The sequence below is a fragment of the Erinaceus europaeus genome, chromosome 9 (assembly GCF_950295315.1).
Source record: "Erinaceus europaeus chromosome 9, mEriEur2.1, whole genome shotgun sequence".
Taxonomy (NCBI): Eukaryota; Metazoa; Chordata; class Mammalia; order Eulipotyphla; family Erinaceidae; genus Erinaceus; species Erinaceus europaeus.
In genome coordinates, this window is record NC_080170.1 from 49,929,006 (window position 1) to 49,954,264 (window position 25,259).

The following is a 25,259-nucleotide window of genomic DNA, read 5'->3' on the forward strand; positions in this document are numbered from 1 at the left end:
GTCACAAGTGTCATTTGCACACAATCATATGTGCCCCCCACCCTGGAGATAAGGAATAGAGGGGTTATGAAACACATAAGTGCAAATGACATTTGTGAGTAGTGAATAATAGAAGTTCTAAGATGTAGAAAAATCACCATTCTCTAAGCACAGGAAAAAAAATTATGACCTCCCCTGCAAGATCTACCTCATGATATTAAGAAGAATTACCACAAGAAAGATGAACTGATCAGTCATTTTCAAGTGCAGGTTCTTGGGCGATGAAAATGCAGAAGACATTCATGATTGAGACCCTGAGGCCCCAGACTAGATCACTAGCACCACCATAAGCCAAGCTGAGCAGTGCTCTGATTAAAAAAAAAAAACACACACCATAATCTCTGTTGCTATCAATTTGATTGCTCTAGGAATCTTACAGTAAGTAGAAACCTACAGTATTTGACCTTTTGTGACTGAATCGTTTCACTTACTATAATGTACTCAAATTAGTCCATTTAAAAACATTTGCCAGAGTTTAAGATTGAAGAGTAGTCTACTGTCTCCTTAGAGCACATTTTGTTTATCCATGCTTTTGATTATCATACAAACATCAAAGCTGGGAGACTTCCAGAGGCAGGGCTACCGAGCAGCAACAGCTGTGTTTCTCTCCTTTCCTTTCCCAACTCAACTAGGAATACCAAAGGAGACCATCTGGGACCACAACAAGACAGAATTAGAACGACTTCAGGAACCCACCAAAACACTGGTAAGTGCAAACACGTGTGGCTTATAGACAGAGAGGAGCCTAGGGAGAGACTGAGTGGCTGGTAGCAGTCCAGCGGTTTAACAGTTAAGACACCACCTAAAGTCTGTTTCACCAACAAAAAGACTGATTAAAGGAGGAAAGGACTCCCCTAAGACTCACCAAATGCAATTGTGAGTCTCCATTGCTACTGACCTCAAAAACTGTAGCAGCGGGGTGGGGTGGAGGCCCTGTGCTGACACCAGGGGACAGAGAACTACCCAGGAAACTCAGGAGGAGAAGATCTATACCACTGTGGCCTAGTGGTGGGGCTGTGAGAGTCTCTTTGCATAACCACTGGATTATCTCTACCCCACCTTGCTTTATCTCTTGGTCAGGAGTCAGTGATTAAGCTAAGAAGCCTACTTATAGTTTAAAGCCCTCAAACTCCCATAGCCTACAGGGAAGAAAAAGAACAAAAGAGGCTTTTAAAGCCACTAAGTTCCAACTCAGGGATTAAAATAATATTGAAACAACTCAGTTCCTACAACTGTGAACTCTTTAATTACCTTACAAAGACACAAGTCAATCCAGGCAATAGTGATCAGTAACTTGAAAAGTACTGATAGAGGGACCTTATAACATAATATAAAATAGTTAAACCAACAAGAAGAAATATTGTAGAAATGAACTAGGACAAAAGTCCAATTAAAAGCCCCCCAAAGGTTGAAGCACAAAATGAGGTCAACTTCCAAACACTAGTTAAGGAAATAATCACAGGAGTGAGTAAAAAGTTTGAAAGAATTGTCATAAGAAATGCAGAAACAACCAATGAGACTCTGGAAGAAAACACTAATTATCTCAAGTTTATTATAGAGCTGAAAGGTTAAATAGCTGAGCTAAGAACACAGCTAGATGAACAAGCTAAAACATTATCAGAACAGGGTAAAAAAATAGATGACCTCCTGAAAACAGTAGAGGGGAGAAAGAATAGAATAAATGAGGTGGAGATAGAATTAGCAAGATCGAGAATGAATTAGAGAAAACTAAGAAAGAAGTAATAAATCTCAAAAAGAGATTAAGAGATACTGAAAACAACAACAGAGACATATAGGATCACTTCCAAAGAAATAAAATATGCATTATTGGCTTACCAGAGGAAGAAAGAGAAGGAGGGGAAGAAGGCATTCTTCAGGACATAATAGCTGAAAGCTTCTCTAGTCTAGACAACATCAAAGACATAAAAATTCAAGAAGCCCAGAGGGTCCTAAACAGAATTAACTCAGACTTAAAGACACCAAGACACATCCTATTGAGAATGGAAAGGAATAAAGATAAATAAAGGATCCTGAAGGCTACAAGAGAAAAACAAAAAGTCACCTACAGAGGAAAACCCATAAGATTAACAGCAGACTTCTCCACATAAACACTAAAGGCCAGAAGATATTTATCGAGTGCTCAATGAGAAAGGCTTTCAACCAAGACTATTGTATCCTGCTAGACTGTTATTCAGACTAGATGGAGGCATCAAAACCTTCTCAGACAAGCAACAGTTGAAAGAATCAACTATCATCCAGCCTGCCCAGAAAGAATTTCTGAAAGGTCTCCTATAAACAGTCAGACCACCATAAATAGGCCATATATCAGAGCACTCTAAAACTCTACAAGAATGGCATTAAGATATCTTCAATCTTTGATATATCAATAAGTGTCAATGGCCTGAATTCACCTATTAAAAGGCACAGAGTAGGAAGATGGATAAGAAAACACAACCCAACAACATGCTGTCTATAGGAAACCCACCTAACTCGACAAGACAAACACAGACTCAAAGTGAAAGGATGGAAAACTATTCTCATATCTGACAGGATAAACTTTAAAATAATAAAATTTTAAAAGATAGGGATGGACACAATTTAAAGCTCAGAGAATCGGTCAATCAAGAGGATTTAAGAATTATTAACATCTATGCATCCAATGAGAAGCCATCTAAATACATCAAACATCTACTGAAAGAGCTACAGCAAAATATTAACAGCAATACAGTCATAGTAGGGGACTCCAACACCCTACTCTCTCAACTTGACAGATCATCCAGGCAGAAAATCAATAAAGATATGAAGGAGCTAAATGAATAGATAGTAAACTAGAACTATTGGACATTTTCAGAGTCATTCACCACAAGAAAATGGAATATACATTTTACTCAAGTCCACATGGGTCATTCTCAAGGATAGACCATAAGTTATGCCACAAAGACAGCAACGGCAAATTCAAGAGCATTGAAATCTTCCTAAGCATCTTTTCAGACTACCATGGAGTTAAACTAACATTGAACAATCAACAAAATACTAGTAATAGTTCCAAATGTGGAAGCTCAACAGTACATTACTTAAAAACTACTGGGTCAAAGAGGAAATAAAGGAAGAAATCAAAATGTTTCGAGAGTTCAATGAAAATGAAGACACAAGCTATCAAAATATTTGGGACACAGCTAAGGAATACCAAGAGGGAAATTCATAGCCATACAAGCACATACTAGGAAACAATAAAAAGCACAAATAAACAGCCTAAATGCACATCTTAAAGACCTAGAAGAAGAACAAAGGAACCCTAAAGCAACCAGAAGGACAGAAATCACTAAAGTTAGGGCAGAAATAAGTAACATTGAAAATAAGAAAACCTATAAATCATTAATTTCCCAATAATGAAATTAAAGAAGGAAAGAAAAAAAAAAGAAAAGAAAACCATACAAAAGATCAACAAAAGTAAATGTTGGTTCTTCAAAAGAGTGAACAAAATCAACAAACCTTTAGCCAGACTCACAAAACAAAAAAGAGGAGAAAACACAAATAAATCAGATCATATATGAAAGAGGAGATACCACAACAGACACCACAGAAATTCAGCATATCATCCAAGACTTCTATGAACAATTCTATACCACCAAGCTAGAGAACCTGGAACAAATGGTAGATTTCCTAGATACCTACAAACTTCCTAAATTAAGTAAATAGTTACTAGATAACATGAAAAGGCCCATCACAGCTAATGAAATTGAAACAGTTATCAAAAATCTTCCCACAAATACAAGTTCTGGACCAGATGGTTTTACAAATGAATTCTACAAAACCTTCAAGGAAGAGTTAATACCTCTACTTTTAAAAGTCTTCCAGAACATTGAAGATACTGGAATACTCCCTTCCAGCTTTTATGAAGCCAACATAACTTTGATATCAAAAGAATACAGGGACACAACCAAAAAAGAAAACTACAGACCTATATCTCTGATGAACATAGATGCTAAAATACTGAACAAAATTCCATCCAACTGGATACAGCAGTATATTAAGAAGATTGTTCATCATGCCAAGTGGGATTTATCGCAGGGATGCAAGGTTGGTTTAATATAAGCAAATCAGTTAATGTGATCCACCACATCAATAAAAGCAAGACCTAAAACCACATAGTCATATTAATAGATGCAGAGAAAGCCTTTAACCAAATACAACACCCCTTTATTATCAAAACACTACAAAAAATGGGAATAAGTGGAAAATTCCTCAAGAGAGTGGAGTGTATATATAGCAAGCCTACAGCCAACATCATACTCAATGGTGAAAAACTGGAAGCATTTCTCCTCAAATCAGGTACTAGAGAGGGATGACCACAATCACCATTACTATTCAACATAGTGTTGGAAGTTCTTGCCATAACAATCAAGCAGGAGCAAGGAATTCAAGGCATACAGATTGGAAGAGAAGTCAAACTCTCCCTATTTGCAGATGACGTGATAGTATACATACAAAAACCTAAGGAATCCAGAAAGAAGGGTTTGGAAATCATCAGGCAATATAATAAAGTGTCAGGCTACAAAATTAACATTGAAAAGTCAGTGGCATTCCTCTAGGCAAACACTAAGTTAGAAGAAGTTGAAATCCAGAAATCACTTCCTCTTACTATAGCAACAAAAACAATAAAATATCTAGGAATAAAGCTAACTAAAGAATTTAAAGACTTGTATACTGAAAATTATTGGTCACTACTCAAGGAAATTGAAAAAGACAAAAAGAAGTTGAAAGATATTTCATGTTCATGGGTTGGAAGAATTAACATCATCAAAATGAATATACTGCCCAGAGCCATCTACAAATTTAATGCTGTCCCCATTAAGATCCCACACACATTTTTTAGGAGAATAGAACAAATGCTACAAATGTTTATCTGGAAAGAGAAAAGACCTAGAATTGCCAAAACAGTCTTGAGAAGAAAGAACAGAGCTGGAGGCATCACACTCCCAGATCTCAAACTGTATTATAGGGCCTTTGTCATCAAAACTTCTTATTACTGGAACATGAATAGATACATTGACCAGTGGAATAGATTGAGAGCCCAGAAGTAAACCTCCACACCTATGGACATCTAATTTTTGACAAAGGTGTCTAGACTATTTTTTTATTTTTATTTGATTTTTTTTTTTCTAAAAAAGGAACATTGGCAAAACCATAGGATGAGAGGGTTAGAACTTTGCATAATTCTCACCACCAGACCTCTGTATCTCATCACGTCCCCTGATAGCTTTCCTATTCTTTACCCCTCTGGGAGTATGGACGCAAGGTCATTGTGGGATGCAGAAGATGGAAGGTCTGGCTTCTGTAATTGCTTCCCTGCTGAACATGGGCGTTGACAGGTCGATCCATACTCCCAAACAGTCTCTCTCTTTCCCTAGTGGGAAAGGGCTCTGGGAAAGCGGAGCTCCAAGGCACATTGGTGGGGTTGTCTGTCCAGGGAAGTCTAGTTGATATCATGCTAGGAACCTGGTGGCTGAAAAAAGAGTTAACTTACAAAGCCAAACAAATTGTTGAACAATCATGGACCTAAAGGCTGGAATAGTGCAGATGAAGTGTTGGGGGTCCTCCATTTTGTCAATTGCTAGTAGGCATGTTTTAGTTATATTTAAAAGGGCCTGTGGGTATACTACTGTTTTGTTGTTGTTGTTGTTTGTTTGTTTGTTTTTTGCCTGAGCCTGAAATCTAATACATAGGTGGATCCAAGTTACTGTCTGGGGAGATGATGTAATAGCTGGGAAAAGGACAAGAAAGCTGGATCAGGGGAAGAGAGTAGCTCCCTAATATGGGAAAGGGGTATAAATATTGTTGACTGTAAACCCCGTTGATTTGATGTGATCTGGGTCCCATAATTAGCTTAGGAGCCTGTGTGACCTCTGCATCCCTGTAGATCTGAGCTCACATCCTGTGGTCATGAGTAGTAATGTTCCAAACTGCCCCAATTTCAGGAGCCATCTTCCTCAGCTGTAGCATAGAGTATATTGTCCATCCTCCCTTCAGAGGATGGAACATTCTCTAACATTATTGATCCAAGTTGAGGGCAAGGTGCTATGGGTGCCCACAAAGAGGTCTGTTTTGTTGTTCCTGATAGAAATGACTGGTATCAATGGAGAGAGGGATTTATTCAAGTCCTAGGCCCATCAAGTCTGTTTGGGAACCTCAGTATTCCCCGATTACAGCCCAAGCTGGTGGAATGGCCTGACAGTGACTAAAGAGTCATTGTTAAAGTATGCCAGTCTCTTGCCCTTATTCAGCTTTTGCAGTCTTTGCTTTGATAAGGTTAGATTTGGAGTGAGTGAAAGAATTGTAACAGGAGATAGGTGAGGAGGGTATCTAAGTCTAACCAGAAGCTATTTCATTATGAACTTGATACTGACTCACTAAAGACTAATGTGCATTTTTGCTTTCAGGTATATATTTTGTCCTAATTTATGGATACATGTGAACATATGCTCTATCTTACTGGACCTGGCTTATATCTAGGTTTTGGGACTTTGTTAGGAAGTGAACCTTCTGGAATGAAATTAGAGAATACCATGAAAGGAAAAGTCTCAGCCGAGTGATGAGGGTGAAAGGTTGGCATTCCAAGCCTAACGTCTCTGTATACAGTCTGAGGTGAGCCATGCTGAGATGGTATTAGGCCCAGACTATTAAATGGGGAAAGCAGAGTCTCTTCAACAAGTGGTGTTGGAAAAAATGGGTTGAAACATGCATAACAATGAAATTGAACCATTACATTCACAAAATACAAAAGTAAATTCCAAGTGGATCAAGGACTTGGATGTTAGACCACAAACTATCAGATACTTAGAGGAAAATATTGGCAGAACTCTTTTCCACATAAACTTTAAAGACATCTTCAATGAAACAAATCCAATTACAAAGAAGACCAATGCAAGTATAAACCTATGGGACTACATCAAATTAAAAAACTTCTTCACAGCAAAAGAAACCTATACCCAAACAAAGAGACCTCTCATAGAATGGGAGAAGATCTTTACATGCCATACATCAGACAAGAGGCCAATAACCAGAATATATAAAGAGTTTGCCAGAGGGAAGTCACAGAGACCCTGAGAGGCATTGAAGCTTCTTTCCTAGATCCAGACTTCAGGCTGCTTTGCAGGAAGGAGGAGTCCCAGCTCAGGCTGCACCTGAGCAGATCTTCACAGGACACAGCTAAGAAAACTTGAAAGACTTTATACACTAAAGAATCAAAAGGACACTCATGGCTGACTAAAGCAAAATCAAACTTCAGAAGACTTTAAAGTGTCTATATCACAAAACAATTGATTTGGGATTCGACTTCCGGAGGCGGAGCTACGAGCAGCAGATTGCTTTCTCTCCTCTCCTCTCCTCTCCTCTCTTCTCCTCTCCTCTCCTCTCCCGGATCAACTAGGAATACCAAAGGGGACCACCCGGACCAAAACAAGACAGGACTAGAATGACCACAGGAACCCAGTAAATCACCCGTGAGTACAAACACGCGTGGCTGGTGACAGAGAGGAGAGAGGGACCTAAGGAGAGATTAAGTGGCTGCTAACTGTTCAACAGTTTATCAGTGGAGACACCACCTCCAGTCTGCTCCACAACAAGGGGACAGCTGAAGGGAGAAAAGGACTCCCCAGAGACTCACCAAGTGCAACTCTGAGTCTCCATTGCTACTACCCTCAGAATCTGGAGCAGCAACAGGGAGGGACACCAGGGGACAGAGATCTAACCGGGAAACTCAGGAGAAGACCTATAACTCTGTGGCATAGCTGAGGGGCTGTGAAAGTCTCTTTGCATAACCACTAGATTATCTCTGCCACACCCTGCCTTATCTCTTGGTCAGGAGTCAGTGATTAAGCTAAGAAGCCTATTGAAAGTTTAAAAGCCCTCAGGCTCCCATAGCCTACAGGGAAGAAAAAAAAAGAGGCTTTTACACCACTGAGCTCCAACTCAGGGATTGAAAAAACTGTTAACATATATAAAATGGTTAAAACAACAATAAAAAATATTGGAGACTCAAACCAGGACAAGAGTCCAGCTAAAACTCCTCCAGAGGGTGAAGCACAAAACAATGAGTTCAACATCCAAACATTAGCTAAGGAAATAATAATAGGAGTGAGTAAAGAATTTGAAAAAATTGTAATCAGAAATGCAGGAACAACAAATGAGAAAATGGAAGAAAATTCTAATTATCTCATGGTTATTAGAGAGCTGAAAGCTGAAATTGCTGAGCTAAGAAGGCAACTAGCTGAACAAGCTAAAACAGTATCAGAGCAGGGCAACAAAATAGATGAACTCCAGAAAGCAGTAGAGGGAAGAGAGAATAGAATCTATAAGGCTGAAAACAGAATTAGCAAGATTGAGGATGAATTAGAGACAACTAAAAAAGAAGTAAGAGATCTCAAAAAGAGATTAAGAGATGCTGAAAACAACAACAGAGTCCTATGGGATGACTTCAAAAGAAACAAGATATGCATTATTGGCTTACCAGAGGAAGAAAGAGAAGGGGAGGAAGAAAGCATTCTCCAGGCCATAATAGCTGAAAATTTCTCTAGTCTAGACAACACCAAAGACATAAAGATTCAAGAAGCCCAGAGGGTCCCAAACAGAATTAACCCAGACCTAAAGACACCAAGACATGTCATACTTAGATTGGAAAGGATAAGGATAAAGAAAGGATCCTCAAGGCTGCAAGAGAAAAACAAAGAGTCACCTACAAAGGAAAACCCATAAGATTAGCAGCAAACTTCTCCAAACACTACAGGCCAGAAGAGAATGGCAAGATATCTATCGAGTGCTCAATGAGAAAGGCTTTCAGCCAAGAATACTATATCCTGCCAGACTGTCATTCAGACTAGATGGAAGCATCAAAACCTTCTCAGACAAGCAACAGTTGAAGGAAGCAACCATCACCAAGCCTGCCCTGAAAGAATTTCTGAAAGGTCTCCTATAAACAACCAGACCACCACAAATAGGACATATATCAGAACACTCTAAAACTCTTCAAGAATGGCGTTAAAATATCTTCAATCTTTGACATCAATAAATGTCAATGGCCTGAATTCACCTATTAAAAGACACAGAGTAGGAAGATGGATCAGAAAACACAACCCAACAATATGTTGTCTACAGGAAACTCACCTAACTCAACAAGACAAACACAGACTTAAAGTGAAAGGATGGAAAACTATCATACAAGCCAATAGCCCACAAAAAAGGGCAGGAACAGCTATTCTCATATCTGACATGATAGACTTTAAAATAGATAAGATTAAAAAAGATAGGAATGGACACTACTTAATGCTCAGAGGACCAGTTAACAATTATTAATATCTATGCACCCAATGAGAAGCCATCTAAATACATCAAACATCTACTGAAAGAGCTACAGCAATATATTAACAGTAACACAATCATAGTAGGGGACTTCAACACCCCACTATCTCAACTTGACAGATCATCCAGGAAGAAAATCAGTAAAGACATAAGGGAGCTAAATGAAGAGATAGATAAACTAGAACTATTGGACATTTTCAGAGTCATTCATCCCAAGAAACTGGAATACACATTTTACTCAAATCCACATGGATCATTCTCAAGGATAGACCATATGTTAGGCCACAAAGACAGCATCAGCCAATTCAAGAGCACTGAAATCATCCCAAGCATCTTCTCAGGCCACAGTGGAATTAAACTAACACTTAACAATCAACAAAAGATTAGTAACAGTGCCAAAATGTAGAAGCTCAACAGTACACTTCTTAACAACTTCTGGGTCAAAGAGGAAATCAAGGAAGAAATCAAAATGTTTCGAGAGTTCAATGAAAATGAAGACACAAGCTATCAAAATATTTGGGACACAGCTAAAGCAGTCCTAAGAGGGAAGTTCATAGCCATACAAGCACACATTAGGAAACAAGAAAAGGCACAAATAAACAGCCTGATTGCACATCTTAAAGACCTAGAAGAAGAACAACAAAGGAATCCTAAAGCAACCAGAAGGACAGAAATCACTAAAGTTAGTGCAGAAATGAATAACATTGAGAACAGGAAAACCATACAAAAGATCAATGAAAGTAAATGTTGGTTCTTCGAAAGAGTAAACAAAATCGACAAACCTTTAGCCAGACTCACAAAACAAAAAAGGGAGAAGACCCAAATAAATCAGATAGTAAATGAAAGAGGAGATATCACAACAGACACTGCAGAAATTCAACATATCATGCAAGGCTTCTATGAACAACTATATGCCACCAAGCTAGAGAACCTAGAAGAAATGAATGATTTCCTAGATACCTACCAACTTCCAAAACTAAGTAAAGAGGAAGTGGATAACATGAACAGGCCCATCACAGCTAATGAAATTGAAACAGTTATCAAAAATCTTCCCAAAAATAAAAGTCCTGGACCAGATGGTTTTACAAATGAATTCTACAAAACTTTCAAAGAAGAACTAATACCTCTACTTTTAAAAGTCTTCCAGAAGATTGAAGACACTGGAATACTCCCTGCCAGCTTCTATGAAGCAAACAGCTCCCTGATACCAAAAGCAGATAGGGACACAACCAAAAAAGAAAACTACAGACCAATATCTCTGATGAACATAGATGCGAAAATATTGAACAAAATTCTAACCAACCGAATACAGCAGTATATCAAAAAGATTGTTCATCATGACCAAGTGGGGTTTATCCCAGGCATGCAAAGTTGGCTTAATATACGTAAATCAATCAATGTGATCCACCACATCAACAAAAGCAAGACCAAAAACCACATGGTCATATCAATAGATGCAGAGAAAGCCTTTGACAAAATACAACATCCCTTTATGATCAAAACACTACAAAAATGGGAATAGATGGAAAATTCCTGAAGATAGTGGAGTCTATATATAGCAAACCTACAGCCAACATCATACTCAATGGTGAAAAACTGGAAGCATTTCCCCTCAGATCAGGTACTAGACAGGGCTGCCCACTATCACCATTACTATTCAACATAGTATTGGAAGTTCTTGCCATAGCAATCAGGCAGGAGCAAGGAATTAAAGGCATACAGATTGGAAGAGAAGAAGTCAAACTCTCCTTATTTGCAGATGACATGATAGTATACACGGAAAAACCTAAGGAATCCAGCAAGAAGCTTTTGGAAATCTTCAGGCAATACAGTAATGTGTCAGGCTATAAAATTAACATTCAAAAGTCAGTGGCATTCCTCTATGCAAACACTAAGTTAGAAGAAATTGAAATCCAAAAATCAGTTCCTTTTTCTATAGCAACAAAAAAAATAAAATATCTAGGAGTAAACCTAACCAAAGAAGTGAAAGGCTTGTATACTGAAAATTATGAGTCACTACTCAAAGAAACTGAAAAAGACACAAAGAAGTGGAAAGATATTCCATGTTCATGGGTTGGAAGAATTAACATCATCAAAATGAATATATTACCCAGAGCCATCTACAGATTTAATGCTATCCCCATCAAGATCCCAAGCACATTTTTTAGGAGAATAGAACAAATGCTACAAATGTTTATCTGGAACCAGAAAAGACCTAGAATTGCCAAAACAATCTTGAGAAAAAAGAACAGAACTGGAGGCATCACACTCCCAGATCTCAAACTGTATTATAGGGCCATTGTCACCAAAACTGCTTGGTACTGGAACATGAACAGACACACTGACCAGTGGAATAGAATTGAGAGTCCAGAAATGAGCCCCCACATGTATGGACATCAAATCTTTGACAAAGGGGCCCAGACTATTACATGGGGAAAGCAGAGTCTCTTCAACAAATGGTGTTGGAAATAATGGGTTGAAACATGCAGAAGAATGAAACTGAATCACTGTATTTCACCAAATACAAAAGTAAATTCCAAGTGGATCAAGGACTTGGATGTTAGACCACAAACTATCAGATACTTAGAGGAAAATATTGGCAGAACTTTTTTCCGCATAAATTTTAAAGACATCTTCAGTGAAACGAATCCAATTACAAGGAAGACTAAGGCAAGTATAAACCTATGGGACTACATCAAATTAAAAAGCTTCTTCACAGCAAAAGAAACCACTACCCAAACCAAGAGACCCCTCACAGAATGGGAGAAGATCTTTACATGCCATACATCAGATAAGAGTTTAATAACCAATATATATAAAGAGCTTGCCAGACTCAACAACAAGACAACAAATAACCCCATCCAAAAATGGGGGGAGGACTTGGACAGAATATTCACCACAGAAGAGATCCAAAAGGCCGAGAAACACATGAAAAAATGCTCCAAGTCTCTGATTGTCAGAGAAATGCAAATCAAGACAACAATGAGATATCACTTCACTCCTATGAGAATGTCATACATCAGAAAAGGTAACAGCAGCAAATGCTGGAGAGGGTGTGGGGTCAAAGGAACCCTCATGCACTGCTGGTGGGAATGTCAATTGGTCCAACCTCTGTGGAGAACAGTCTGGAGAACTCTCAGAAGGCTAGAAATGGACCTACCCTATGACCCTGCAATTCCCCTCCTGGGGATATATCCTAAGGAACCCAACACATCCATCCAAAAAAATCTGTGTACACATATGTTCTTGGCAGCACAATTTGTAATAGCCAAAACCTGGAAGCAACCCAGGTGTCCAACAACAGATGAGTGGCTGAGCAAGTTGTGGTATATATACACAATGGAATACTACTCAGCTGTAAAAAATGGTGACTTCACCGTTTTCAGCCGATCTTGGATGGACCTTGAAAAAATCATGTTGAGTGAAATAAGTCAGAAACAGAAGGATGAATATGGGATGATCTCACTCTCAGGCCGAATTTGAAAAACAAGATTAGAAAAGAAAACACAAGTCGAAACTGAAATGGAATTGGAGTATTACACCAAAGTAAAAGACTCTGGGGTGGGTGGGTGGGTGGGGAGAATACAGGTCCATGAAGGATGATAAATGAAATAGTGGGGGTTGTATTGTTAAATGGGAATCTGGGGAATGTTATGCATGTACAAACTATTGTATTTACTTTTGAATGTAAAGCATTAATTCCCCAATAAAGAAATAAATTATTTAAAAAAATAAAAAATAAAAATAAAAAAAAGAGTTTGCCAAACTCAACAACAGGAAAACAAATGGCCCCATCCAAAAATGGGGAGAGGACATGGACATAATATTCACCACAGAAGAGATCCAAGAGGCCAAGAAACACATGAAAAAATGCTCTAAGTTTTTGATTGTCAGAGAAATGCACATCAAGACAACAATGAGATACCACTTAATTCCTGTGATAATGTAATATTATCAGAAAAGGTAACAGCAGCAAATGCTGGAGAGGGTGTGGGGTCAAAGGAACCCTCCTGCACTGCTGGTGAGAATGTCAATTGGTCCAACCTCTGTGAAGAACAGTCTGGAGAATTCTCACAAATCTAGAAATGGACTTACCCTATGATCCTACAATTCCTCTCCTGGGGATATATCCTAAGGAACCCAACACACCCATCGAAAAAGATCTGTGTACACATATGTTCTTGGCAGCACAATTTGTCATAGCCCAAACCTGGAAGCAACCAGGTGTCTAACAACAGATGAGTGGCTGAGCAAGTGTGGTATATATACACAATGGAATACTACTCAGCTATTAAAAATGGTGACTACACCATTTTCAGCCCATCTTGGATGGACCTTGAAAAATTCATGTTAAGTGAAATAAGTCAGAAACAGAAGGATGAATATGGGATGATCTCACTCTCAGGCAGAAGTTGAAAAACAAGATCAGAGAGAAAACACAAGTAGAACCTGAACTGGAATTGGTATATTGCACCAAAGTAAAAGACTCTGGGGTGGGTGGAGGGGAGAATACAGGTCCAAAAAGGATGACAGAGGACCTAGTGAGGGTTGTATTGTTATATGAAAAACTGGGAAATGTTATGCATGTACAAACTATTGTATTTACTGTCAAATGTAAAATATTAATTCCCCATTTAAACAATTTTTTAAAAAACTATTAATTCCCCAATAAAGAAATTAAAGAAAAAAAATATCAAAGTTGAAGTTTAGACAATATCACATCTTTAGTGACTCAAAGGAACAGAATAATTCTAGTTACATTTTTCTTAAAGCATATAATGAAATAATTTTTTTCTTTTTGAAAAATCTTAAGATTTATTCACCCCTACTCTAAGTTCCCTTGTTTAACATCTATAAATTTAAACATTCTTCCCAAATTGACTCACAGGTAAAAGCCAACTCAAAGTGAGTGATAATTACTTGGACCATCATAAGTATACTTATTTGCAAACTCTCTTCCCTTTTAAATTGTGCATTAACAGGACCACGCAGAGGAAGGCAGGGCAAGCATTTACCAACTCTTCCAAGATGATGTGCTTTCCAGAACTCCCCTATCCTGATGACTTCCTCAATTTCATGCACAATAAACTCCAGGAATATACCACTGCATTTGCCAAAGAAAACAGTCTCTTAAAATACATACAGTTTAAGGTAGAAACATATTAACAAATTAGTTTTTGGTATAGCTAGAGAAATTCTGTGTTTACTACTATATTCACAATTGTTCCTTCTAGTATCTTTCTTATAGGAGGAAGGTGGTTCAGTGGTAAAAGACAAAACTAGCATTTGTAAAGTCCTGGGTTTGATTCCCAGCATAGCATATGCCAAAGTGTTACCCTGCTATATGTCTGTTTGTCTTTCTTTCTCCCATTAATAATTTTTTTTTCTTTTATTTAAGAAAGGATTAATTAACAAAACATAGGGTAGGAGGGGTACAACTCCACACAATTCCCACCACCCAATCTCCATATCCCACCCCCTCCCCTGATAGCTTTCCCATTCTCTATCCCTCTGGGAGCATGGACCCAGGGTCATTGTGGGTTGTAGAAGGTGGAAGGTCTGGCTTCTGTAATTGCTTCCCAGCTGAACATGGGCGTTGACTGGTCGGTCCATACTCCCAGTCTGCCTCTCTCTTTCCCTAGTAGGGTGGGTCTCTGGGGAAGCGGAGCTCCAGGACACATTGGTGGGGTCCCATTAATAATTTTAAAAGGAATTCAAGTTCCCATCCCCTAACCTAGAGCTACCGACCCAGAACATCTGGCAATGTAGCCATAGAATCTGTAACAAGTTTTGCAGATAATTCTTCTACACACTAAAACTGGAGAAAAACTTGTATACTGAATATAGAGTACAGCTTTAAGAAAGATAAATGTTGAAAAGTAAGACAACTAAGGAGATACATTAGGAGTAACTTATTAAAGTATCCACAGTAAATTGTGTACATATACCAAATTATTCAATATATGTAGTTCATATTTCCTGTCAGCTCTGCATTCACTACTGTCCTTCTTAAGGACATCCATTTACTGCAGAGATTACTAATAATTCACAAAAATCATGTTAGTATTATATACAAACAGTAAACATATAAATATATATTAATATATATATATATATATATGCCAGTTCATGTTTTAGTTTAGAGAAATTTTGAACTAAGTATTTCCCTAAGCTATTAATTTTTTTCATATTATTTAGTCAGGCTGATGTCCAACCTATGTATTACCATAAAAATAAAACTATCTTACCTGTATTTCATTGAGATACTTGTATCCAGTGTAAAGAAGCATCCTGATTTTGCCACCAGTGGCCAGTGGGATATTACCTCTGATGATATATATATTTGACTACTTTTGTTGCTGTGATTTATTCTAGCCATCATGTAGACTCCAACCTGCCAAAGTAGTCTTTTCCAGGTAAGTATAAAATCTTAACTGGCATCTACTCACTAGGCATGATATACACAACAATAATGTCTTTTTTATATATATAAATTAAAATAACCTTTGGCTATAGTCAATATACCTAGAATGGTAAACATTCTGCATTACTTTGGCTTTATTCACTCACAAAATCTGTCATGACACCTTTTTTTTTAATGTATTTGTTTATAAAATGGAAACACTGACAAGACCATAGGATAAGAGGGGTACAATTCCCACCATCAGAGCTCCATATCCCCATCTCCTCCCTTGATAGCTTTCCTATCCTTTAACCTCCTGGGAGTATGGACCCAGGGTCATTATGGGGTGCAGAGGTGGAAGGTCATGACGCCTTTCTAAATCCCTTTTCCAGCCATGACATCATCTCCCCAGACAATAACTTGGATCCACCTGCATATCATATTTCAGGCTCAGGGAAAAAAAAAACTAATATAGCCACAGGCCCTTTGGAATATAACTAAAATATGCCTACTAGCTATCTACAAAATGGAGGATCCCACCCCCCAACTCTTCATCTGCACTATTCCAGCCTTTAGGTTCATGATTGGTCAACAATTTGTTTGACTTTGTATGCTAACTCTCTTTTCAGCCACCAGGTTCCAGATGCTAGCATGATGCCAACTAGACTTCCCTGGGCAGATGACCCCATCAATGTGTCCTGAAGCTCCGCTTCCCCAGAGCCCCACCCTACTAGGGAAAGAGAGAGGCAGACTGGGAGTATGGATCTATCTGTCAATGCCCATGTTCAGCAAGGAAGCAATTATAGAAGCCAGACCTTTCACCTTCTGTATCCCACAATGACCTTGGGTCCATACTCCGAGAGGGATAAAGAATAGGAAAGCTATCAAGGGAGGGAATGGAATATGGAGAGCTGGTGGTGGGAATTGTGTGGAGTTGTAACCCTCTTATCCTATGGTTTTGTCAATGTCTCCCTTTTTTTAATATTTACTTATTCCCTTTTGTTGCTCTTGTTGTTTTATGGTTGTAGTTATTATTGTTGTTGTTATTGATGTCATCATTGTTGGATAGGACAGAGAAAAATAAAGGAGGGGAAGACAGGGAGAGAGAAAGATAGACACTCGCAGACCTGCTTCACCACCTGTGAAGCGACTCCCCTGCAGGTGGGGAGCTGGGGTTAAAACTGGGATTCTTATTCCGGGTCCTTGCTCTTTCTGCCACGTATGCTTAACCTGATGCTCTACGGCCTGACTCCCCAAAGTCTCCTTTTGATAAATTTTTTAAAAATTATTTGTTTCCCACATTTCACTCAGGACTAGAGCTATTTTTAAAGGCAAAGTTTTTCATAGCTGGGAATATAAGGAACCTAGAATACTCAAGGGGAAGCATGTGCTGGTGGTCTGCCTGGGGAATTCAGGCTGTGATATTGCCAGGGAACTTAGCCAAACAGATACCACATCTTCAATACTGGATTAGGGCAGGATATCTAAACTGAAAGCCAAAAGTTGAAAAAAGGCACACTTTCAGAAGAGAACCCCAGGAAGACAGTCCTGAGACAGAAGCTTAAAGTCACACAGCAGAGAGAGGGGACACTCTCTTTGCAACTCAGTGAGTTTGGGAAAGAATTCCATGAGGAAAATTGTGACACAATGCCGGGCTAGCTTTGAGGGTGGGAGACCAAGTTTGTGGTGGTAGCAATACAAACCTTTATTCATTCTAGAACCCCAGAGTCAGGCGAGTGCAGCGGGTTAAGCCACGTGGAGCCAAAAACCGCAATGGCCGTGTCTGCCTCCCAGTCTGCACCCCTCACCTCCTCTGGGTCGTGAAGCAGAAAAGAGAGAAACCAGAAACAGAAGTGGCTTTTATAGGATAAAACCGGAAGTGGGAAGTCAGAAATGGAAATGGCTAGGAAAATGGGTGGGAAAAGGAAAAGCTGGGAAGGTAGAACTTCCTTAGCAACTGTTGCCCTGGTTTAAGCCGGTGGGATTAATGTTACCTTGCAGGCAGGGTGGGTCTAGAGATAGAAAGAAGATAGATCAATGGCAGGGGGGGCTGGCTTAATGCCTGACAACACAATATGGAGTAGAGGTGATACAAGGTCTCCTAAGACATGTTAAGGGAATTAGACAAATACTGCTTGTCAACTTTGAATAATTTTTTTATTTATCCTGTTTGTATAAATTTTTAGTTTTATTATTTAAACCATATGAGAGAATCTCATGTCAAAGAGAGTGAGAAACAGAGAGTGCAGAATACTGCTCAGGTCCAGTAAATCTGGTGCCAGGGATGGAACTGAGAGCTTTAAGCATGTAAGTCCTATGCTTTACTAGCTGAGTTATCTCCCTGGCTGCTGGATTCTTTAAGGACTGACTGCTTGAAGAACCTCCCTACTAGGGAAAGAGAAAGGCAGGCTGGGAACATGGGTCAACCTATCAAAGCCCATGTTCACCTGGGAAGCAATTACAGCCAGACCTTCCACCTTCTGCATCCCATACTCCCAGAGGGTTAAAGAATAGGAAAGCTATCAGGGGAAGGGATGGGATACAGAGATCTGGTGGTGGGAATTGTGTGGAGTTGTACCCCTCTTATCCTGTGGTTTTGTCAATGCTTCCTTTTTATAAATACTTTTTAAAATATCTGATCTCCAAATATTGTACCTATGGATGTCATACTGGGCTCAACATGGTTCTTGTTTACATAATAATAATAATACCATCTATGATGAGATATCACTTCACTTTACCCCTCCCTACAACAGCTCAGGGCATGGATATTTCATAACCAGATATTTATTGTGTTGATTAAAATCTAAACTAAATTTAACTTGGACTGGAGTTGTTGTATTGCATCAAAGTAAAAGACTCTGGGTTTAGGCGGAGGGTTCAGGTCCTAGAACATGATGGCAGAGGAGGGAGGACCTAGTGGTGGTTGAATTGTTACATGGAAAACTGGGAAATGTTATGCATGTACAAACTATTGTATTTTACTCTCAACTGGAAACCACTAATCCCTCAATAAAAATTAAAAAATTTAAAGAAGCATAATAAAATCAACCAAATCTATAATTGCTTATTTTTATACAAAGATCATCAAAAAAGCCCCAGAGGAAATGTGATTAGATTTTGTGGTTGGCACCCTGCATAAAGGAAAATCTGGTTACTAAAGGAAAATTTGGGGTCACTGAAATAGCTCACCAGGGAAGATATTTGCTTTTCCATGTTTGCAACCCAGGTTAAAAATTCACAGCACACCATGCAGGTGCACTCTCAGCATTGAAAGAAGCTTCAATGTTGTGGTGTCTCTTCTTTTTTTAATAAATACATTGGAAATGTTGCATGGATCAATAGTATAGGGTGCTTGGCCCTAAAATGTAAATTAGCAGAGAAGAAGTTGACCTGGGAGTGTTCTTTGGGCAAACACCTTTATGGGAAAGAAAGGAAGATTCAATTCATCTTACTTGGAAGTTGGGATGGTTCCAAGTTAGGGTGGGAGGCTGATCCTTTATAGCCCTACTTCAACTAGGCACTAGATACAAAGAATACAGAAAATGTCTAAGACTTGGGTAGTGCCTCTGTCTTCAACCAAAGCAACTAGAAAAACTAATCCAGAAAGCTAAAGGATGCCTTCTAATAATACCCCCAGCAGATGGTATAAGTCCCTTCTTGATAGAAACTGGGGCCTGATCACAAATTCTACCATGTTTTCTTGATTACACTGGTGTTTTTTAAGGTCACTATCAGCTCCAGAAGTGGCTCCTGGATTATGAGTCAGGTCTACCCATGGGACATGTTGTTCATCACTTGAGTTTGAAATACTCAAGAGTAATTTACAGGCAGCCATCTCAGACTGGTGATACCTGAAGCAAAAGAATTCAAGATTCAAGCATGAGAACTATGGCTTCATGCCTTTAAAGGAGTAACTGCTCTGCAACCCACAATGACCCTGGATCCATACTCCCAAAGAGATAGAGAATGGGAAGGCTATCAGGGGAGGGGATGGGATATGGAGATCAGGTTGTGGGAATTGTGCGGAACTGTACCCCTCTTATTCTATGGTTTTGTTAATGTCTCCTTTCTTAAATAAAAAAAAAAAGGAGTAACTGAAAAAGTTCAAAATAATATGCTTGCTAACCTTGACCTGAATCTCCACAAACTTAATGTGTGTTCTCACCCCATCCCTAAAGAAGTCAAAACAACATTCATGGAATAATCACAGCTCATATTTCTGAGGATAAACAGTTTCATAAATTAAGAGTGGTTTCACATTTTGCAATCCTTACCAGATTTCACGGCTGGAAAGTTATCTGATTTCTCAGGAATCTATTTGTAAAATGATAGCAATAAGCCTTCACACATACACTCAAAAAAAAAAAATTTGTTGAGGGAGGCTGCTCAGTGGTATTATATAACTGTGAGGCCATCATTTTTTCCCCTGGTTGGCACTATATACAAAAGTAGAAATTAAAAAAAAAAAAAAAGCTGTAACAAAAATGTAGAATTATAGATTTTCAAAACTGGGTGGAATGTAGGATTTGCCCCATACATTTCAGATTACTGTTTTCACCAAGACCAGCAGTCATTCTCTCTTCCTCTCTTTTAAAAAATATTTTATGGGGAGTTGGGTGGTAGCGCAGCGGGTTAAGCGCACTTGGCGCAAAACACAAGGACCGGCATAAAGATCCCGGTTCAAGCCCCCAGCTCTCCACCTGCAGGCGAGTCGCTTCACAAGCGGTGAAGCAGGTCTGCAGGTGTCTTATCTTTCTCTCCCCCTCTCTGTCTTCCCCTCCTCTCTCCATTTTTCTCTATCCTATCCAACAACGACGACATCAATAACAACAATAATAACTACAACAATAAAACAACAAGGGCAACAAAAGGGAATAAATAAATAAATATAAAAATTTTTAAATTAAATTAAAAATATTTTATTTACAGGGAGTCAGGTGGTAGTGCAGCAGGTTAAGCACAGGTGGTGCGAAGCACAAAGACAGGTGTAAGGATCCTGGTTCGCATCCCTGGCTCCCCACCTGCAGGGGAGTCACTTCACAGGCAGTGAAGCATCTGCAGGTGTCTATCTTTCTCTCTCCCTCTCTGTCATCCCCTCCTCTCTCCATTTCTCTCTGTTCTATCTAACAACAACAACATCAATAACAATAATAACTACAAGAACGGTAAAAAACCAACAAGGGCAACAAAAGGGAAAATAAATAAATTTAAAAATTAAAAATTTTATTTACTTATTAATGAGAAAGGTAATAGGAGAAAGAACCAGACATCACTCTGGCACATGTGCGCCGGGGATTGAACTCAGTATCTCATTCTTGGGAGTCCATTGCTTTATCCACTGCACAACCACACCACTCAACAGGCATTTTCTATAGTGCCCATTTTCTCCAGCTCTGATCTCTGTGTTTACTTACCCTTTACAACACATGCTACCCAGCAAGCTTGCATGTCTGCTGTGGGGATAATCATCTCCAGGGACTAGAACAGGTCAATTACCACCATGGTGGGCTTCTCCAGGAGAGGAAGGAAGATGCCTTCAAACAAGGTGACCTTGTTGTCTCTGCTTTTGATGGTGGTGTCATCCAAGAAGGGATAGGCATAACCATAACCTGTTGCAAAAATGACATGGTCAGTGGCCTCAAACACGGTGCCATTCTCAAAAATGGCTGAAATCTCTGTGAAAATCTTCTCGCTAGGCTTGATGGACAAGACACCACACAGAATGCAGGAAGGGAGCTTATCAGTGAACACAGGCTCTTTCTGCTGTGTTCTGTGGAGAAACTAAAAAACAACTGTAATAGTCCCTCTTTATCTTACTGGCCCATATTTGCACCACTGAATACCACCAATGGTTTTGAAGAACAAAATAGAAGCAAAATAGAATGCTGTGAAATAGAAGGTATCCTTTGTGGTCCCTCTTCTATTTCTTGTGATGCTTTTTTCCTACAGAGCTCTCTCCGGATCTCTGGGTAAGCAATCATGGCAGTTCTTTACTAATGGCTAGAGCAAGAAGAATACTAACATCAGACTACTTAAGTATATGATTTTTTTTGTTTGTTATTAATTGTAAAACTTGGCCAGGTTAAGGTTTTGTACTTCCCCAGGACCTCGTCTTCCTTATCTGGACTGGCAACAACAGTCACACTCTGGGACATCTAGACAGGAGAAAAAAATTGTTTGTAACACACAAATAGTACTCAGAAGTGGTTTCATGGTTCTCCATAAAGTAGACCCCAAGGTAGTCACTGAGATGTATGCAAGATCAAGTAGGAAGAAGAAAGTCAATATAGGAGAATAAATAGAGTTTTTTCTTAGAGAGGTGAAATGTGAATCCCAAGCAGATAAAGACACAAGTCAGATGAGATGGGTGGTGCCTGGATGAAGAAGAAGCCAGTTGAAAGTTTTATTTGAGACAACTTTTTAAAAAGATTTATTTTTATGAGGGTGAGTGGAGACAGAGTAAAGACGTGGGGGAACGGAGGGAAAGAGTAGAGACAGAGAAAAGAAGTGGGGGTAGGGAGGGAGACAAAGGCTACTTAGCTCTGCATTATGGTGATGCTGAGACTTGAACCTGGGACCTACAGGGCCTAAAGCATGCAATTCTTATGCTGTAGCATATTTCACTATCTCCTTGACCCAAGAGAGAACTTTTGATTATTTTTCAATTCAGGGATATGTCTAGTGAATAATGGTGAAAGAAGAGCTTTGCTGTTGGGTGATTGTAGAAACTGTGAGAGAGAGCCATAGGAAGTTTCCTCTGGGGAAGATGTGGACCCAGACCAGGAGATTAGCTGGAAAGAGAATGTACTCAACCATCTGAATCTATGTCATTTGTCTTCATTCTACTGCCATCAGACTTTCATCTCAGTGCCAAAGTAGAACTGTTCAGTCAAGATCAACAGGACTTTCAAGCTGCTAGGTGTAATGTTCTATGCTCTAGCTTCATTTTTTAAAAATTTCTTTATTGGGGGTATTAATAGCTTATAGTCAACAGTAAAATAAAATAGTTTGTACATACATAATATTTCCCAGTTTTCTACATAACAATACAACCCCTATTAGGTGCTCTGTCATCATGTTCCAGGACCTAACATCACCCACTCACCCCAGAATCATTTCCTTTGGTGCAATACATGAACTCCAGTCTAAGCTTTGCTTAGCGTTTTCCCTTCTGATCTTGTTTTTCAACTTCTGCCTATGAGTGAGATCACCCCATATTCATCTTCATGTTTCTGACTTATCTCACTTAACATGATTCCTTCAAGCTCTATCTAAGGTGGGGTGAAAAAGATAAAATCACCATTTTTTTTAATAGATGACTAGTAGTCCATTGTGTATATCTCTGTATTCATTTTATACAACAAGCTGCATTTGACACAACTGATGATTTCCTTTTTCTAAAAACAATGTTTTCATTTTGCTTCTAGGCATAACACTCTAGACTCCTTTCCTATCTGCCTCCTATCCTTTCTCGTTGTCTCCTGAAAGTCTTATTCTCTTCCTGACCTCTAAACAATGCCCCACTCCTCAACCTTCCTGTATACCCTATCTATTGATAAGTTTATTCTTTTAGAGATACCTTCATTTCATTTCTTTAAGTACTAGCTATATTATTATGAGTCCATATCTTAAACTAATAGTTAAAATCTTTCTCTTAACCTGCGTCTCCCACTTCCACTCACAGTATTTTATTCAAACATCTAATACGCATTTCAGTGACCTGAGAGGTGTTGCAGTGGCTAGAGCATCGGATTTTAAAGCATGAGGTCCTAATTTTGATCCTCAGCACTGCATATGCCAAAGTGATGCTCTGGGCTAACCTCCTCTTCTCCTGTCTCTCTTATAAATAAGTAAATATTTCAAATTTTTTCAGCCATTATCTTACTTGCAATTAATAGTGGCTTATAAGATTATATGACTACAGGACAGAGTTCTATAACCACCAAAAAGAAGTAAACCTTTAAAAAAGTAATAAGCAGGATTCAAGCCTCCATTCCTCACCTACAGATGAGAAGTTTGACAAGTGATGAAGCAGATATAAAGGTTTCTCTCTCTCTATCTGTGTGTGTGTGTGTGTGTGTGTATGTGTGTGTGTGTGTGTGTGTGTGTGTCTTTCTTTATCTTCCCCTTCCCAATTCCTCAATTTCTCTCTGTCCTATCAAATAAAATAAAGTGGAAAGAAAAGAAAAGCAACAAACATTTCAACCTGAATATATCTAAGGCTGAGAGCTTTAGCTCCTCTTCTTAGTGTGTGCCAGCCCTATTCTTGATGATTGCTCAGATCAATAATCTAGAAGACCTCCTTGACCCCTTTCTTGCTCCTGCATCCTTTATTCAATCTGACAGAAAACTTATTTGACACTAGCTTTAATAAGTGTCCCAAATCTGACATTTCTGAACACTCACTGCTCACCATCCAAGTCAAAGCCACAATTATGTCCTCTCATTTGGGTTTTTTACAATGGTCTTTTAATGAACCCTTTTCTTCCTTGACACCCTCTCCACACTAATGCTAATATCAGAGATGAAGTGGGTTAGCTTATTTTTTGCCCCCAATATGCTTAAATGTCCACCATGACTTTCCAGTGCATCTGAGGTTAAAGCCTGAGTCCTTGCGACGGTCTAGGAGATTCAACATCATCTGGTCATTTTGATGTCTCCACTTTTACCTTCTGTTGTTACCCACATACCTCCCACTTTTTTTCTGCAGGAAGAGAAGTTGATTATTGAACACATTAGTCATTGCCCTGAAGAGATGATGCCCTAGTACCTTCCTCTCTAGAATATTCTTCCTCAGCAATCGTCATAGCTCATTTTTTCCTCTCTGTTAGAGATTTGCTTAACAGTCTTATTTCCAGTGAGATGCCCTCTGGGAAATGTTTTAAAGAGTTCTGGTTGCTCTTTCTCCATAGTACATATCACCACACGATGTGCTACTTCTTTAACTTAAAACTTTTTTTCCCAATAGAGACAGAGAGAAAGAAAGAAATCACAGCATCAAAGCTTCCTTTAGTGGAGGAGGGCTAGACTTGAACGTGGTTTACACACATAGCAAGGCACCACACAATCCAAGTGAACTATTTTCTTGGCCCTAAGTCATGGGTTTACTGTCTGTTTCTGAGCACTAGAGTTTAAGTTCCATGAAGATGAAGACTTAAAACAAGACCTCACATTAGTAAACACTAGTGAATTATGAATTATTTGTGAATTATGAACAGTATATTTCTTGGATATTTCACACCATTGTCAAAGTGATTTATTTTCAGGTAGAGAGGGAGAGAGAGAGAGAGAAAGTGAAAGAGATTACAGCACTGAAGCTTCCTGGTTTAACCCTGAATTGCACAAATGACAAAGCAGCACTCTACCCAAGTGAGTTATTTTTCCAGCCCCCAAATAATTTCTTATCAGGTGAATGACTTGGGGGTTATTACCAGAGAAAGAGAAGGAAAAGAAACTG

The 25,259-nt window shown here is 38.9% G+C and overlaps 1 pseudogene; it reads left to right on the plus strand.

Annotated features, from left to right (window-relative positions):
* The window catches only part of LOC103115467 (flavin-containing monooxygenase 3-like), a 30,125-nt pseudogene extending 10,409 nt beyond the window's left edge, over positions 1-19,716 (plus strand).
* The last annotated feature ends 5,543 nt before the right edge of the window (positions 19,717-25,259 follow it).